The following is a 12,864-nucleotide window of genomic DNA, read 5'->3' as shown; positions in this document are numbered from 1 at the left end:
CTGCCCCTGAATGACTCGCTCAAAATGGGTTGTCTCTGTGTGGTTTCAGCTTAATTCAGAGCAGCAAATATTCAGGGACCATGTTCTATGATTCTCAGATCCCTCTCACTAGCAAGCTGAAAAATGACAGATTCTCAGGTTTTAGCCTGGTTCCACTAACCAAGCTTGCTTAGAGCAGACTCCAGTGCTCTAGTTTTTGAAGCCTCCTGTTCCAGGAGCCGTGCAAAGCATGTTCCTGCGTCGTCTCTTTATATTCCCCACGGCCACATGAGGCAGGTGCCAATGCGACAAGGAAGAGATTGAAGTAAACAATCGAACCAAGCCCACTACCCAGAAATAACCACTGTCCACAGGGTTCTTGGCATCTCTCCATGGCACATATATGGAAAGAAGAGTTAGGCAGAAAGAAATACATTTGTAAAAATGGGTTTATATAGATGCTGTTCTCTGTAAGAATGTACTTTTACCTGAGTGTATCAGAAGAATAGAAATTTAAACGAAACTCAAGAAAATGAGGAATACACCGTGCCTCTATATCTTGGATATAATGTCCACAGGTCACATCTCCCCATTCAGTATGTCGTAGACTTTGCTCCATTGCCCTCTGGTACTCAGTTTGATTGTGGAAAAGTCTGAGGCCTGCTTCATTTTTTCTCTTATAGATGATTTGTTTTCTCTGGCTGATTGCCTAAGAGGCATTTATCCTAGAACTCCATCCCTTCCTCCCTCCCTCCCTTCCTTCCCTCCTTTCCTCCTTCCCTCCCTTCCCTCCTTCCCTCCCTTCTCTCCTTCCCTCCCTCCCTTCCCTCCTTCCCTCCTTCCCTCCTTTTCCTCCTTCCCTCCCTCCCTTCCCTCCTTCCCTCCTTCGTCTTCCTTCCCTCCTCCCTTCCCTCCCTCCCTCCCTTCCCTCTCTTCCCTCCCTTCCTTCCCTCCCTTCCCTCCCTCCCTTCCTCTTCTTTCCCTCTTTCCCTCCTCCCCTCCCTCCCTTCCTTCCCTCCTTCCCTCCTCCCCTCCCTTCCCTCCTCCCCTCCCTCCCTCCCTTCCCTCCTTCCCTCCTCCCCTCCCTTCCCTCCTCCCCTCCCTCCCTTCCCTCCTTCCCTCACTTCCCTCCTTTCCCTCCTCCCCTCCCTCCCTCCCTTCCCTCCTTCCCTCCCTTCCCTTCTTCCCTCCTTCCCTCCCTTTCCTCCCTCCCTCCCTTACCTCCTTCCCTCCCTCCATCCCTTCCCTCCCTCCCCTCCTTCCCTCCCTCCCTCCATCCTTTCGTCCTTCTTCCCTCCTATCATCCTGCCCTCCTGCCGTCCTTCTCCTCTCCTCTCCTCTCTTTTTTCTTTCTTATTTCTACAAGGTCTCGCTTGCTCTGTTGCCCAGGCTTGAGTGCAGTGGCACGATCATAGCTCACTGCAGCCTCAACCTCCTGAGCAATTCCAGCACTTTGGGCACAAGCAGTCCTCCAACCTCAGCCTCCCAAGTAACTGGGACCACAGGCATGCACCACCATGCCTGGCTAACTTTAAAAAAAAAAATTGTAGAGGCAGGGTCTCACTATGTTGCCAGGCTAATCTCGAACTCCTGGGCTCAAGTGATCCTCCTGCCTATACACAGTCCCAAAGAGCTGGGATTACTGGCATATGCCGCCATGCCCAGCACATATTCACAGTGATCATCTTAGATCTTTTATCTATACCTGCAATTTGATTTTCACAAAGGTCTATCCTATTCTTTGCTGTTTCTAATTTACTTACTAGATCTCTAATATTGTTTCTTTAGGTCTACAATATTATTTTCCATCTTATTTTGTTGGTTTATCATCTTGCCATTCAACTCTCCTTTTACTGAGTTCACGTTCTTATAGAGAGATTCTGTAAAGTAATTTTGTATCTGAAGTTACGTTTTCTTCCAAGGTGGGATCTCTGCCTTGTGTTCATTATGTTCCTCTCCTTCCTTCACTATCCACTCCTGGAGAGTTTGCGTACTTTCATGAAATTTGGATAAACTGAGTATTTTCTATTCCATTTTATTCTTCTATTGACTTTTTATTTATTATTAAATTTTTTGGTGCTTGTTCTAGGGTGATATGGTTTGGATATTTGTCTCTTCCAAATCTCATGTTGAAATGTAATCCCCAGGCCAGGCATGGTGGCTCACACCTGTAATCCCAGCACTTTGGGAGGCTGAGGCAGGAGGATCACTTGAGGCCAGGAGTCCAAGGACCAGCCTAGGCAACATTAGCGAGACCCTGTCTCTATTTAAAAAAAGAAAGAAATGTGATCCCCAGTGTTGGAGGTTGGACCTAGTGGGAGGTATTTGTGTCATTGGGGTAGATTCCTCATGAATAGCTTGGTGCCCTCCCCATGGTAATGAGTGAGTTCTTGCTCTATTAGTTCACACAAGAGCTGGTATTTAAAGGAGACAGGCACCTCCTCCTCTGCCTTGCTCCCTCTCTTGCCACATGATGCACTTGCTCCCTGTTCACCTTCCACCACCAGTAAAAAGCTTCTTGAAAGAAAACCTAGGCAATACCATTCAGGACATAGGCGTGGGCAAAGACTTCATGACTAAAACACCAAATGCAATTGCAATGAAAACCAAAATTGACAAATGCGATCCAATTAAACTAAAGAGCTTCTGTGCAGCAAAACAAACTATGATCAGAGTAAACAGGCAACCTACAGAGTGGGAGGACAATTTTGCAATCTATCCATCTGACAGAGGTCTAATATCCAGAATCTACAAGGAACTTAAACAAATTTATAAGAAGAAAACAACCCCATCAAAAAGTGGGTTGAAGGATATGAACAGACACTTCTCAAAAGAAGACATTTATGCAGCCAACAAACATATGAAAAAAGCTCAACATCTCTGGTCATTAGAGAAATGCAAATCAAAACCACATTGAGATACCATCTCATGCCAGTTAGAATGGTGATCATTAAAAAGTCAGGAAACAACAGATGCTGGAGAGGATGAGGAGAAATAGGAACACTTCTACCCTGTTAGTAGGAGTGTAAATTAGTTCAACTATTGTGGAAGACAGTGTGGCAATTTCTCAAGGATTTAAAACTAGAAATACCATTTGACCCAGCAATCCCATTAATGGGTATATACCCAAAGGATTATAAATCATTCTACTATAAAGACACATGCACATACATGTTTATTGCAGCACTATTTGCAATACCAAAGACTTGGAACTAACCCAAATGCCCATCAATGATAGACTGGATAAAGAAAATGTGGCGGATATACACCAGGAGTACTATGCAGCCATAAAAAAGAATGAATTCATGTCATTTGCTGGTACATGGGTGAAGTTGGAAACTGTTATTCTCAGCAAACTAACACAGGAACAGAAAACCAAACACTGCATGTTCTCACTCATTGTGAGAGTTGAACAATGAGAACACATGGACATAGAGAGGGGAACATCACACACTGGGGCCTGTCATGGGGTGGAGGGAAAGGGGAGGGATAGCATTAGAAGAAATACCTAATGCATGTGGGGCTTAAAACCTAGATGACGGGTTGATGGGTGCAGCAAACCACCAGGGCACATGTATACCTATATAACAGACCTGCATGTTCTGCACATGTATCCTAGAACTTAAAATATAATTTAAAAAGAAAAAAAAAAACCAAACTTCTTGAAGCTGAGCAGATGCTCGAGCTTCAAGGATGTACGAGCCATGCTTGTACAGCCTGTAGAACCATAAGCCAAATGAGCTTCTTTTCTTTATAAATTAACTAGTCTCAGGTATTCCTTGATAGCAATGCAAAGCAGACTAATAAATAAGTTTTATAATATACATCTTTGATTAATCAGAACCTACCTCTAAGTAATATTATAGTAATTCATGTGCAGTGTATGGACCTTACAACAGTGTTTTCCCAATTCTTCTCTCCTATCCTTTGTAATATTGCTGCCCTGCATTGTACTTTTACAATAAACCATATACACATATACACCATAAACACATAATACATATACAATAAACCATATACACATATACAATAAACCATATACACATATACACCATAAACACATAATACATCGCTACAGCTCCTGTTGTTCCACTGAGATTTCCTGTCTGTTCACTCAACAGAAATATATTTTCTTTTACATTCTCAAACACTGTTATTTTACAATGTTAAGAATTTTTAAATGCTTAAAATTTTTCTTTTTCTTTTTGAGACAGGGTCTTGCTTTGTTGCCCAGGCAGGAGTGCAGTGGTGCAATCATAGCTCACTGCAGCCTCAAACCCCTGGGCTCAAGTAACCTTCCCACAGCAGCCTCATGACCAGCTAGGGCCACAGGCAGGCCACTATGACTGGCTAATTTTTAAAATTATTTTTTGTAGAGATGGCATCTCACTGTCATGCCCAGCCTAGTCTCAAACTCCTAGCATCAAGTGATCCTCTTGCCTCACTCAGCCTCCCCAATTCTGGGATTACAGGCGTGAGCCACTGCACTTGGCTGCTTTAAACTTTTTTATCTGTTAATTCCAACAACTAGGTCATCTCAGGGTTTGGGTTTTAAAACTTTTTTTTCAACATTATACCATAAGAAGTAAGGGTTTGGTCTTTATTGATTACCTTTCTTCTTGAATGTGAATCACAGTTTCCTGAGGTTTTTTTTCTGTCTCATAATTTTGAAATTTATTCTGGATATACTAAATGTCTATAATTTTGCATTATAGAAACTATGGATTCTGTTATGTTCTGAAGAATTGTTTCTTTGTTTGTTTTAGCAGCCAGTTTACTTGGCTGTATTCAAACTCTAAACTTTGTCCTCCCGGCGGTGGGAAATCTTTGTTTCATTATTTTCTCCCTAGAGGGGCAGCTTGGTGTCTTCTCTGCACATCTATAGTTCAGGAGTTGGCCAGAGATTTGGGCAAAGTTTATTCACAAATATTGGAGATCCCCCTTTATGCCTCTCTTCCTTTTGGGTTTTCCTTCCTTGCCTTCTGGCCACTGTGGGAGGCCTGAACTCTGTTTTCCAATTCCTAGAGCTGGTAAGAGCCTGAATTTATATCCAAATTCTAGCCACTTAGCATGATTCCAGCTGGGGCCTGCCCTCAGGCAAAAAGCCAAATCACAGGAAATTCACTGAGTAAGATTTCATTTTTCCAAGTGCCAGCTTCAGTTTGTATCTGCTTTCAGTTGCTCCCCAGGGCCTCCAGATAGTTTTCTGTTTATATTTTGCCCAGAGTTTTAAATGTTATCTGCTAGGAGGGTTGTATGAGCTAATCCACCAAAATTGGAAGCAAAACTTTCTGTCTACTCATAGTCAGTTTCTTTTTGCTTCAATTTATGCTGGCTTTTTTTTTTTTTTTTGGTGAATCTTTACATTTTTTCTTCTGCTTATTTCTTTAGGTATTATAAGAAGGTAAGTTCTAGGATACAATTTCAGTTTTGCTATGGACATCTCTTTTTTGTTTTTGCATTTTATCAATAATTGGCAGCAGATTTTTAATAATGCATTATTTTATGTATCCCCAATGCTAAATGAAAGGCGTCTTTGATTTGATCCAGTGTAAGCTATATATCCAGTCATTTTGTATATTCCTGTTTCCGCAGCATTAGCTTACATTCTCATTGCTGCCTCCTAACTGGTACCACAGTCTAAAGCCTATTGGCCTATCCCAGTCTGTCTTCTATCCTGCATTCATCGTAAAATACAATCTTAGTTCCATCATTTTTCCTATTGAATACTTATCCTATAACTTTTATCATTGAAATTCAAATCCTCCAGTTAGGAGGCAAAACCATTTTGTGGATGTTCTAAAATAAAGATATAGTAGTTTGGGGTTATGGGGCATATAATATTAAATCTCTACACTAAGTCTGTCAGGACAGGGGCCTGTTTATTGGTATGTAGTAGGAAAGGCTGAATTGCTGACACCAGCCCGTCATCTTCCCCGCTGCCATCCTACCAGTTCAAAACTTTAGCCCTAAAGTGTAAATCTCGTGGTGTCAGCATATTCTTTCTGGGTTGGTGTTATGGTTTGAATGTTAGCCCCCTCCAAAACTCATGTTGAAACTTAATCCCCAATGTAACAGTTTTAAGAGATGGGGCCTTTAAGAGGTGATTGAGCCATGAGGGCTCTGCCCCTGTGAATGGATTAATGGATTATCATAACAGTGAGTCTGTTATAAAAGCCAGTTTGGGCCAGGTGCAGTGGGTCACGCCTGTAATCCCAGCACTTTGGGAGGCCGAGGCGGGTGGATCACCTGAGGTCGGGAGTTCAAGACCAGCCTGACCAACATGGAGAAACCCCATCTCTACTAAAAATACAAAATTAACTGGGCGTGGTGGCGCATGCCTATAATCCCAGCTATGCGGGAGGCTGAGGCAGGAGAATTGCTTGAACCCGGTAGGCGGGGGTTGCGATGAGCCAAGATTGTGCCATTGCATTCCAGCCTGGGCAACAAGAATGAAACTCCATCTAAAAAAAAAAAAAAAAAAAAGCCAGTTTGGGCAATGCTGAGTGAAGATGGGGGGTCAGAGCTAGAGCAAGCCTCAAGACTCTAGAACTCTGTAGCCGCCAGCAGCATGCAATGTCCATGTGGAAAAGCTATAGACAACAGTGTGCAGCTCCAACCCATCAGAGCGGAGTCATAGGCCAAGCTTAGCAATGCCACAGGGTAGGGTTGCCCATTGCCTTTGGGGACTGTTCCTGTTCTATTTCTCCACCATGTATTGACACAGCACAAGGCCCTCATCAGAAGTCACCAGATATGGCTGCCCAATCTTGGACTTCCCAGCCTGTGGAACCATGAGGTAAATAAACCTCTTTCCTTGTAAGAGATATTCCTTGTATCAGATATTCTGTTACCATGACACAAAATGGGCTAAGACAGTTGGATTGTGATGGAAATAGTTTTATTTGAACCAGGGATTGGCTACTTTGAATTCCCCCCTTACCAGCTTGTTTAGAAAAAGCCAAAAAGCCAATGAATCCAGACAGGCCCCAGGGTATCAACCAAACAAAGAAGAAAATACAGGCATATCTATGTGAGTTCTGACTGCTCCACCAACTGGCCATTCCCCATCTCTCTCATTCCCCTCAGGTCTCTCTTTTCCCTGAGACTCAACAATATTAAAATTATGCCAGTTAACAACCCTACAATTGCCTATAAGTGTTCAAGTGAAAGGAACTCAGTTTAAGTCAAAAGCTAGAAATGACTAAACTTGGTAAGGAAGGAATGTCGAAAGCCAGACAGGTCAAAAACTAGGCTTCTTGTGCCAAATAATTAGCCAAGTCGTAGATGCAAATAAAAAGTTCTTGAAGGAAATTTAAAGTGCTACTCCAGTGAACACATGAATATTAAGAAAGTGAAACAGCCTTATTGCTGATATGGAGAAAGTTTGAGTGGTCTGTATTGAAGACCAAAGCAGCCACAACATTCCCTTACACCAATGCCTAATCCAGAGCAAGGCCCTGGCTCTCTTAATTCTATGAAGGCTGAGAGAGGTGAGGAAGCTGTAGAAGAAAAGTTGGAAGCTAGCAGAGGTTGGCTCATGAGGTTTAAGGAAAGAAGCCATCTCCATAATATAAAAGTCCAAGATGAAGCAGCAAGTGCTGATGGAGAAGCTGCAGCAAGTTATCCAGAAGACTTAGTTGAGATCATTGATGAAGATGGCTGTGCGAAATAGCAGATTTTAAACAAAATAGCTTTATATTGGAAGAAGATGCTAGTTAGGACTTTCTTAAGCTAGAGAGTGGTCAATGCCTGGCTTCAAAGCCTCAAAGAATAGGATGACCCTCTTGGGAGTGGCTAATGCAGCTAATTACTTTAGGTTGAAGCCAATGCTCATTTACCATTCTTAAAATTCTAGAGCTGTTAGGAATGGTGCTAATTTTACTCTGCCTGTGCTCTGTAGATGGGACAACAAAGCCTAGATGGCAGCACATCTGTTTACTGCATGATTTACTGAATATTTTAAGCTCATTGTTGAGACCTACTGCTCAAAAAAGATTCCTTTAAAAATATTACTGTTCATTAATAATGCACCTGGTCACCCAAGAGATCTGATGGAGATGTACAAGGAGATTAATTTTGTTTACATGCCTGCTAACACAATATCCATTCTGGAGCCCATGGATCAGGGAGTAGTTTCAACTTTCAAGTCCTATTATACAAGAAATACATTTTGTAAGTCTACAGCTCCTATAAATAGTGATTCCTCTGATGAATCTAGGAAGAATATTGAAAACCTTTTGGAAAGGGTTCCCATTTTAGATGCCATTAGAACATTTCTGATTCATAGGAGGAGGTCAAAATATCAACATGAATAGGAATTTGGACGAAGCTGGTGAAAGAAATTTCTAAGCAGCAAAGTGTTCAAGGTGCTGCATGGTTACTTTTGGCCACTTGCAGTGAGATTTGGAAGCAAAAGGTGACAAAGATAAAACTTACAATCCTGAAGGAAGTGCAGCCTGGCCACATGCAGAATGAAAAAAGCATGTTCATGAGAACAAAATAAGGATGTGGCTGACTGACTCATTGTTAAATAGATTAGCATAAATAGAAAGGACCCTCCCATCACAGACCCAAAGCCATAGGAAGGCAGAATGGTTTTTGACAATTACCCTAAAAAGCCTACTCGATGGGCTTGCTGCCCAGGGCCATCTCTGGACTCTGCCCCCCACATTCTGGTGCAGGGCTCCTTGGTCCCAGCTGTGGCTTAGGTGCCCCTCTGAAAAGTACAAGCTGTAAAGCTTGGTGGCAGCACACTGTGGCTCAAGTGGGCCCAGATGTGGCTTATGCCATAACTCTGGAAGGTGCAAGCAGTAAGCTTTGACACTATGAGGTGCTAACCCTGCAGGTGTGCAGAATGTAAGAATTGTAGAGGCATAGTGGGCTCCACCTTTGTTTTCCTTATTCATAATTTGATCTTTTCATCTGGATGCCCTGATAATTTAAAAAAATTTAAAACCCAATACATTTTGCTAGACTGTGTCATGATATTAGGTACTCAAGGTTGAATGATTCCCTGAGTACATTGTGTACTATTTAGGTTTTCATCTGAGTCTCTTTTTTAAACAAATTCAACTTTTAGATACAGGGGTACATGTACAGGTTTGTTACACAGGTATATTGCACCCAGGTAGTGAGCATAGCACCCAATAGGTAGTTTTTCAATCCACACCCCCTCCATTTCTCCTCCTCTAGTAGGCCCTGTTGTCTGTTGTTCCCATGCTCATATCCATGTGTGTTCAACTTTTTGTTGTCATTTTAACAATGTTCATAGCATCTTTACCAGGAGTAGACTTCATCTCAAGAGACCACTTATTTTGCTCATCCATAAGAAACAACTCCTTATCCCTTAAAGTTTGAACAAAAGATTACAGCAATATAGTCACATCTTCAGGCTCCACTTTTAATTCTAGTTCTCTTGCTATTTCCACTACGTATACAGTTACTTCCTCCACTGAAGTCTTGAACCCCTTAAAGTCATCCATTAGGGTTGGAATAAACTTCGTTCAATGTTTAGCTCCCACTTATAAGAGAGAACATGCAGTGTTTGGTTTTCTGTTCCTGTGTTAGTTTGCTTAGAATTATGGCCTCCAGCTCCATGCATGTTGCTGCAAAGGACATGATTTTATTCTTTTTTATGGCTGTGTAGTATTCTGTGGTATATCCGTACCACATTTTCTTTATCCAGTCCACCACTGATGGGCACCTATGTTGATTCCATGTCTTTGCTATGGTGAATAGTGCTACAATGAACATATGAGTGCATGTGTTGTTGGCATAATAATCTATTTTCCACTAGATATATGCCCAGTAATTGGATTGCTGTGTTGAATAGTAGCTCTGTTTTAAATTCTTTGAGAAATCTCCAAACTGCTTTCCAGAGTAGCTGAACTGATTTACATTCCCACCAAAAATGCCTGAGTGTTCCCTTTTCTCTGCAGCCTTGCCAGCATCTGTTGTTTTTTGACTTTTTTTTTTTTTTTTGAGATGCAGTCTCGCTCTTTCATCAGGCTGGAGTGCAGCGGCGCGATCCCGGTTCACTGCAACCTCTGCCTCTTGGGTTCAAGCGATTCTTCTGCCTCAGCCTCCTGAGTAGCTGGGATTACAGGCGCATGCCACCACACTTAGCTAATTTTAAATTTTTTTTTATGTAGAGATGGGATTTCACCATGTTAGCCAGGATGGTCTCGATCTCTTGACCTCGTGATCTGCCCACCTTGGCCTCCCAAAGTGCTGGGATTACAGGTGTGAGCCACCACGCCCTGCCTTTTTTGACTTTTTAATGATAGCCAATCTGATTGGTGTAAGATGGTATCTCCTTGTGGCTTCAATTTGCATTTCTCTGATGATTAGTGATTATGAGCATTTTTTCATATGTTTGTTGGCCGTGTGTATGTCTTCTTCTTTTGAGAAGTGTCTGTTCGTGTCCTTTGTCCATTTTTTAATGGAGTTATTTGTTTTCTGCTTGTTGATATTGTGTTTAAATTCCTTACAGATTTTAGATATTAGGACTTTGTCAGATGCATACTTTTCAAATATTTTCTCCCATTCTGTAGGTTGTCTGTTTATTGATCATTTCTTTTGCTGTGCAGAAAAGTTCTTTAGTTTAAGAAGGCCCCACTTATGAATTTTTATTTTTGTTGCAATTGCTTTTGGGGACTTAGCCAAACATTCTTTGCCAAGGCTGATGTTGAGAAGGATGTTTCCCAGTTTTTCTTCTAGATTTTTATAGTTTGAGGTCTTCCATTTAATTCTTTCATCCATCTTGAGTTAATTTTTATATATAGTGAAAGGTAAGGGTCCAGATTCATTCTTCTGCATATGGCTAGCCTGTTATCCCAATACTATTTATTTAATAGGGAGAACTTCCTCCATTGCTTATTTTTGTCTGCCTTGTCAAAGATCGGATGTTTTAAGTGCGTAGCTTTATTTCTGAGTTTCCTATTCTGTTCCATTTGCCTATGTGTCTGTTTTTGTACTAGTGTCATGCTGTTTTGCTTTCTATAGTCTTATAGTATAGTTTGTAGTTGGGTAGACTGATGCCTTCAGCTTTGTTCTTTTTGCTTAGGATTGCTTTGGCTATTTGGGCTTTGGGTTTTGTTTTGTTTTGTTTGTTGTTCCATATGAATTTTAGGATAGCTTTTTCTAATTCTTGAAGAGTGACATTGATAGCTAGATTGGAACTGCGTGGAATCTGTTAATTGCTTTGGGCAGTATGGCCATTTTAATGATACTGATTCTTTCAATCCATAAGCATAGAATATTTTTTCCACTTATATGTGTCATCTCTAGTTTCTTTCAGCACTGTTTTGTACTTCTTCTTGTAGAGATCTTTCACCTCCTTGGTTAGCTGTATTCTCAGGTATTTTATTTTCTTTGTGGCTATTGCACGTGGGATTGTATTCTTGATTTGACTCTCAGCCTGGACATTATTGATGTATAGAAATACCACTGATTTTTGTACATTGATTTTGTGTACTGAAACCTTGCTTAAATGATTTATCAGTTCTAGTAGCCTTTTGGCAGAGTCTTTAGGGTTTTCTAGGTATAGAATCATATTGTCAGCAAAGAGAGATAGTTTGACTTCTTCATTTCGTATGTGGATGCCTTTTCTTTCTTTCTCTTGCCTGATTCCTCTGGCTAGGACTTCCTCTTTAATTTCTTGAATTGTGATTTTTAGTATTTTTTCCATTCCATTGTTTGGTTTTCTTCTCAGTGATTCATATCATGTGTATTGTATCTTTTGGATCCCCTATCCAAAAGATAGGATCTTTTTTCCCCCTCTCTTGTCTTCTACACCACAACTTCCTCACAAGTCCTTCTTCCTCCCGTTTTTCTTACTTTCTTCCTCCCTCCCTTCCTCTCTCTTTTCCTCCCTCTCTCCCTTCTTTGTTTCCTTCCATGATATAACTTTGATTTCACCTTCTATTACTATTGTGTTTATTTGCTCTTGTGTTTTTTTTAGTTTAGTCTTCATTTCTTATTTTATTTTATTTTTTAGAGACAGGGTCTTGCTCTGTCACCCAGGCTGGAGCGCAATGGCATGATCATAGCTCACTGCAGCCTTGAACTCCTGGGCTCAAGCAGTTCTCCTGCCTCAGCCTCCCGAGTAGCTTGGACCACAAGTACATGCTACTGTGCCTGGCTATTTTTTTTTTTTTTAATCTTTTGTAGAGACACGTTCTGCTTTGTCGCCCATGCTGGTCTTGAACTCCTGGCTTCCTGCCTCGGTCTCTCAAAGTGCTGGGGGATTACATGTGTAAGCCACTGTGCCCAGCTTAGTCTCCTTTCCTTTCCTTTCCTTGAACCCGGCCTAGTCTTCATTTCTGAAATGATTTTTTTTCATCTTTATTGAGGTATAACTGACAAGTTAAAATTGTGTGTATTTAAGATGTACAATGTGGTGATTTGATGTACATACACATTGTGAAATGGTTATTACAGTAAATTAGTTAACACCTCCATCACCTCACATGGATACCTTTTTTAGTGTGTGGTGAGAACACTTAACATCTATTCTCTTAGCAAATTTCATGGTGGCTGTTAGTTAATAATACAACATTTTATACCTGACATAATGTTTTTTTGTAATTTGCTCCTGATTTCTGTCATCTGAGTTCTGAGTTTTCAGACTCTGATTGATACTGCTCTTCCATGACTCCTATCATTGAAACAGTATTGTGAATCAATACGTAGCTAATACCTGTTGAGTATCTACCAAGTGCCAGGCAAGTACCTCTATCAGCTCATCTAATCCAGGTAGCAGTTCCATGACAAAGGTACTGTTTTCTATCTCTTCTTGTAAATAAGGAAACAAAAGCACACCATTGCATAGCTAGTAAGTGGGAGAGCCAGTCAGCAAATTTTTTTTGGGGGAAAATATGT

General features: G+C 41.1%; 1 protein-coding gene across 13 annotated transcripts in view; it reads left to right on the top strand.

The window, feature by feature from the left end:
• EFCAB6 (EF-hand calcium binding domain 6) overlaps window positions 1–12,864 on the top strand; it is a 291,734-nt gene that overhangs the window by 81,803 nt on the left and 197,067 nt on the right. The gene's annotated exons all lie outside the window — the stretch shown is intronic.

The sequence above is a fragment of the Gorilla gorilla genome, chromosome 23, assembly GCF_029281585.2.
Source record: "Gorilla gorilla gorilla isolate KB3781 chromosome 23, NHGRI_mGorGor1-v2.1_pri, whole genome shotgun sequence".
Classification (NCBI taxonomy): domain Eukaryota; kingdom Metazoa; phylum Chordata; class Mammalia; order Primates; family Hominidae; genus Gorilla; species Gorilla gorilla.
This window is presented reverse-complemented; position numbering and strand designations above follow the sequence as displayed.